The sequence below is a fragment of the Triticum aestivum genome, chromosome 3B (assembly GCF_018294505.1).
Source record: "Triticum aestivum cultivar Chinese Spring chromosome 3B, IWGSC CS RefSeq v2.1, whole genome shotgun sequence".
Taxonomy (NCBI): domain Eukaryota; kingdom Viridiplantae; phylum Streptophyta; class Magnoliopsida; order Poales; family Poaceae; genus Triticum; species Triticum aestivum.
Genome location: NC_057801.1, coordinates 162721277 through 162727575, shown reverse-complemented (window position 1 = coordinate 162727575; position 6299 = coordinate 162721277). Strand labels below are relative to the sequence as shown.

General features: G+C 42.7%; 1 pseudogene; it reads right to left on the bottom strand.

Annotated features, from left to right (window-relative positions):
* Positions 1 to 865: 865 nt before the first annotated feature.
* The window catches only part of LOC123069171 (uncharacterized), an 8981-nt pseudogene continuing 3547 nt past the window's right edge, over positions 866 to 6299 (bottom strand).

The window sequence follows — 6299 nt, the reverse complement described above, 5'->3', positions numbered from 1 at the left end:
CGGCGGCCTTCAATCAACGGAACCGGAGCCAGAAACTCTGCCACACCGCCATAGCTTGACCTCCACCACACTGCCTGAGCTTCACCAACACCACCTCCACCTCCACCGCCGCCACAATCTCCACCAATGAGCTGAAAAAACGCTCCACCAAAATGCTCACCATGAACACCACGAGCTACACCATCAGGAGATCGAGGTCTCCCTTGGCTCCCCTAACCACGTAGAACCCATTCATGGTGTCAAAACCGCAAAAAAATGGGTCATTTGGGTGTACAAATTAGAGGATGTTCGTGGAAGAAAAGGAAGAAAGAAAAACAGAGAAGAGCTCGCGCGTGGGAGAAAGGAGGAGGGAGAAAGGAGAAAGAGCCAGCCGCGCTGTGGGTCCCGCACCCTGTCGGCCGGCAGCTGACTGATCGGTCTATAGCTGGCTGACACGGGACAAACACTGAAACGAAATTGTCTTCTCAGAAGAAGAAAAAACTATTATATATTCCCTCTGTTCCAAAATATGTATCATGGTTTTAGTTCAAATTTAAACTAAAACCACAACTTTTATTTTTGAAACATAGGGCAACTTATATTGGACAGGGTTTCAGGACACAAATAGCATGAGCTCGGGGCCTGCTCTATTGAAAATGAACCTTGCAAATATGTAGGTAACATTTTGTGCCAATAACATCTATTTAACTTTCAGACCAAGAGTAACAATACAGAAATATAACAGACTACATGTCTTAGGCTACACCAGCCATGGATTCAGGTTCAGCTGACGAAATAACTACTAACGAAGCAGCATTTGAAACATCCCAACTGTTAAAACAAAAAAATGTAACAAACATTTTTCAAAAGGTTCCAACTAAATGAATGAAACTGAATAAAAACAGTGCCGATGTTTTATAGATTCATGCAACTGCAACCAAGCAAAAGTTCCACTAAGGGCATCATGCTCCTTTGTTCTGAGGACCTGCAGCATTTGTGCTCCTACTATCAAACGAAACACAAGAGTACACAGGCGTAGAATCGCCGTCACCTGTGCTATCGTTTGGCACCAGTACATGCTTCGCCCCAGGAGTGAGCTTCACTGGGCCTGATCTCTTCTGCACATACCGACCACTAGGTGAAGCATTAAAATTGCCAAGAACAGCGCTCCCCACTGTGCTATCTGTATTTCTTGCCGAAAGGGTTGCATCTCTTATGCTGTTGGAAGGTGTATGAACTACCCGGTCTGGATGGTTGAATGTAAAATCCACAGAATTAAGACGACAAACTGACGAGCTTGCTGGATGCACAACATGTTGCTGAGGCAAATTGGCATGGAAACCGAAAGATGGTGTACCATGCTGTCTGGTAATAGGCAAAGGTGATGCTGTGGGTGCTTCTGTCCTAGGGATAGGATCAGAGTAATAACGGCGCAACGGGGAATTCTGTTGGAATGCTGCACTGCCACGATTGGGAGGATGTGGGCACCCCAACAGAAAAGGCTGATTGGTCTGCGAGTTTGAAAAATCAAAAAACCTGTTTTCATATGTCAACTGATCTCCAGAAAGAAAATTAGCTGCCGGGACGGGGTGGCCGTAATCATGTCTAGTCTGTGCCTGACTTGCGCTTGCATGATATGTTGAAGCATGAATTATACTGGTAGAATTTGCTGTATCATTGGGGAAATTCTGAGCTTGTAAAGAGAGAAAAGGCCGTCCTTGTTGTGGCAAGAACACATTTGCGTTGAGATAGTCATTGGTAAAAGTACCTGTATGCTTCTGCGCAGTCTCCGAAAACGATTCAGCTCTGGTCGTGCAAATTGAAAGATCTTTACCCATCAAACGAACTGTCGGTCCTGTGGAAGGTCCATTCTCACGCGGAATGTTCAACTCAGAACGAAAATTGAACTCCTTACTGTGTGACACATTAGATTCATGAGATGGCCAGGAAGAAAATTTGCCGCTTGTGGAAAACCAACTCTGGTGCTGCCGAAATGAATCCGGAAATGTATGATCTGGCAATGCACAAGGAGATGTACTCATAGTCATAGTATCTTTTACTGAAACATTACTGCAACCACGATGAGTCTGTGCAAGTTCAGTTAAGCTCAATGGAGAACCAGCAGCATCTACATCAGAAACTTTTATAGCCCCACCATGCAATAATGTGCCTGCCGAACTTGAATTCGTTATTCTTTCCAAGTCAGCAGTAGATTGTTCGCTTTCCAGCCTATGTGAATCAACAGAAAAAATCTTCAGGTTTTCTCTCCCATCATGCAATTGGACAATAGAACTTAAGTTTCCTCATGTGTATGCTCCAGATTTGGCACCTCTGAATATGAATCATACCTTTGGTCCAGTTCAGTAGATTCCGGTAACACCATATTCAGATCAATGAGAGGAGCAGCCATCTCTCTGTTACCAGCCTCAGGAGAATCCTCATGATCTGAATTCTTATTTGCTTCTTTCTTCTTAGTGAAAGCTTCCATGGCAATATGAGAAGTACCACTTTCTGCAGTTATGCTTTTGTCAGGAGAATCCTCATGATCTGAATTCTTATTTGCTTTCGCCTTAGTGGAAGCTTCCATGGGCATATGAGAACCACCACTTTCTGCAGTTATGCATTTGTCTCCTTCGGTAGACGTGAATGATGATGATGATGACGAGGACGACGATGAAGAAGCCATAATATCTGAAAACATCTTGCAGAGAGTTTGTCGTTCTGGTAGCTCAAGTATAGCATCTGCTTCTGAGAATTTGACACGTTTCACTGATTTGCGGCAGAGTTCTATTACTTCCTTGCCTTCTGAATTGCCACGTTTCTCCTTGACCATTTTCACTGATGTGTGCTTTGTGCACTTTAGAATGCCATGCCTAGGGATAAAATTTTCCAGATCTCGTGGTTTCCCCACTTTGTCAGCTTTACTGTTGCCGATGTGCTTTTGTGTGTTAGCCTTCTTCTTGTTTATATTATTGATCTTCCCCTGCTTCCTTCTCTCAGATATCTTTTCTCTCTCTTCTCTGTGATGTTGTGAAGCCTCAGGTTTCTGTAATGAGTGAGTATCCAGTCCATCAAACAGGTTTGGATTTTCAAGTGCTTCCTGCTGAATTGAAGAGCATTATTTGAAACCATAAGATACATATAGCTGTGAGTACAAAAAATAAACGAAAAACTGAACAACACAAATCAGATCTACCAGATAATTACCGATTTCAAACAAATCATCAGGACAGTGGAATACCCTAGACGGGAAAGTTGCTGCATATGTTTATTTGGATCATGGAAATTTCTGCACAAGTGTGTTATACACAAATGGGATTGGTGTTGCAGGTATGCATATAGGTGATAAATCATGCGTTTACACTTCGCACCCACTTGTTAATGCCAGTCCCGTATATCATCACCAATGTTTAAGAGAAAATTAGTTTTAAGATCATACCAGCGTTACAGTCCTATGTAGACATATATATATTATAGGTGCTGATGGATGCAGAGTGGCTCTAACACTTTCTATAGGAATAAATGCTCGATGCAAACATGGTTACGTTCTTTTGGAGAAGTATCAAGCTACACGAGCTGAACCACATACTGACATCTTAGGCACATCTCGCAGGCGCCACACTGGAAATGATGTGGCATTGATGTGTATGAGCTTTCCTGGACCAAATCTACGAACAAATTGCTCAAATGTAGATACAATGGACACAATCCACAACATGAAGCGGCACGCAAAATATGTGGGCGTTCAGACTTGATCCAGGACAACATGCACCAATTGATGCCACCTAGTGTTAAGTATGGTGCCTCAAGTGGACCCAAGATGCCAAATGTCATGTGGGTACCTGCATAGGCGGATAGCTACAACACCAACCGCTTCAGGAGTCCAGGCAGATCGAGATACCTATTATCTCTACTTATCACTAGTTAGCATTAATTTGGAATGAGAGTTTGGAACTTTGGATGTGGAACAGTTCGCCCCGAAAAAGCCATCTACGGGTTAAGCCAAAATATGTCACATCTACAGACGTTTGGGTAAATGAGCCTGTGAAGCCGGTGGAGCCGCACCTCCCGAAGCATGCTGGTCGCAGCACGAAGATGGTGTTCATCGGATGCGAGAGGACTTCCGGCACCAATGCATACCGCTTTTATGACCCACACGACTACTACCTCAGATCCAATCCTCACCCACCTGGCAATCAAGTACGTGAGAACAGAACGCAAACGGCGAGGTAAAAGTAATAACCAGGTGGAATGCAAAACTCTAGGTAGAATAATCCACTATTAAGCACAACTATTTACAGCCATTGTAGTTTATACAGCTTAAATCACATGACTAGGTAAAAAGTGCACTATAGTGAGGAACATATGTGCATTAACCACTTATACCACAGGATATAAAAGTAATAAAAATAATAGTTGGATCAGACAGGAACTGGATATTGGTTATGGCACGTTCATGTCCATATTTTGAGTGAAATACATATACAATTATTCTACAATCCAAATTTGAAGTTGGTTAAGAGTTATATTACCGTGACTTCATATTTCCATCCAATTTATTTCATTCTCTTCTCCAGATTGTACCCAAATTTGTAGAATCATTTTCATATGGTTAGGCCAGTCCTTACAGAACATTCTATAGCGCTAGCTTAAGAATGAAAATTGAAGTTAAACTACAAAACAATGCAATATATATTTCCAAGTCCTCCAGATGCATACTGATTACTGAATGAGTATTTGTGTAACGAACCTATTTCTTGAACTTCTTTTTATCTATCGATGCTGCGATTGAGACTAAAAGTTCTCACGATTTTTCAACAAAAATATAGTTGTGCACTCATTAAGCTGTGTAGTTGATTTTTTCGACAAAAAGGATCACATAGTTGTCACAATGGTGTGTACTCGTCCTCAGTGCACCAATCAAAAACCATTGTTTTGGCAATTATCTTATATACTTAATAACATCTAATTGACAGAGCAACTAATTAATCTTGTTTGTTAATGTGATAAATGAATATCCATGAGCAATTCAGCAGCCCTACAGTGTATTTTAAAAGGGCACAATAGATTTCGACGAAATACACAATTTTCATTTAACTTCTATACTAGTAATAAAGATGCACACAATTAATGAAAATATGTATAACAAAATATCAAAATCGTTCAGCTAAGAACGAAACTAAAAGTAACAATATTATGACCATGATCTCGATAAAAAAAATAGTGTAATATACAAGGTACGAAGGAAGGGGAGCCTTGGCGCAGCGGTAAAGTTGTTGCCCTGTGACCATGAGGTCACGGATTTGGGTCCTGGAAACAACCACTTCTAAAAATGCAGGGAAAGATTGCGTACAAAAGACCCAAAGTGGTCGGACCCTTTCCCGGACCCTACGCAAGCGGGAGCTACATGCATGGGGCTGCCGTTTATACAAGGTACGTAGGAAATTCAAAATGCTATTTGCCAGATGTGAAGAGAAAATATCTATGGTCATACACACGCTTCAAACATAGGTAACTATTAGGTGGGTAGATTCACCACCTCAGTACCCTAAAGATGTTATGTGGACCAGATCGACTATCATACGTGGAGTCTTATCCCTTAATTAGAGTCCTAATTGATTAAGCATCTTTTTTACGAAAGAGTCCAGTCAGTTTAGAGATCGTATTAGAGTTTGAATAGATTTACCAGCTTGTTGGTCAAGTCTTGTCTACTATATAAAGGGGCAAGCCCTTCCAATAAAGCAGAGAAGAATATTGTCGTTTACTTTTATCTACTTTTCAGTAATTAGGTTTATGTCAGTACTAGATTCTTCCAATTTGGTTGAGATCGAGGCTCTTGAGCACATAAAGATCATCACGAAACAAATTGGTGGCCTTCACACGCTACCGAGCAGTGGACTAGACGCTCCTCGCAAGGTTGGTGCAACACTTGAGCAACAGAAGCCGGCCCTGCCTCCACCGCCAGATCCCACGACTACATCAGCCACCCATGACGCTACCTCCACATCCCAAGCCCTCCTCCCCAACGACGATGCACCCCTGGTGCTTCCCCTTGTTAATAGCACCTTTGGTGTCCCAATATCCATCGAGGGAATCGCCACTGCCGCTGCCGACAGACCTCCACCCACCGGGTAGATTGCCCCCCACACTCCCTCACTTTCCACTTGCAACGACACCATGTGTCGACCACTGCTAGCATCAATCTAGGCCACTTGGCACACCCTACAGCCCCAATTTTGCTACCCATGAGCAGCCGTCGACGCAGATTTTCGCCGACCGCCTCTACTGCCTTGAAGCCTCCACCTGCCAACCTATTTCAT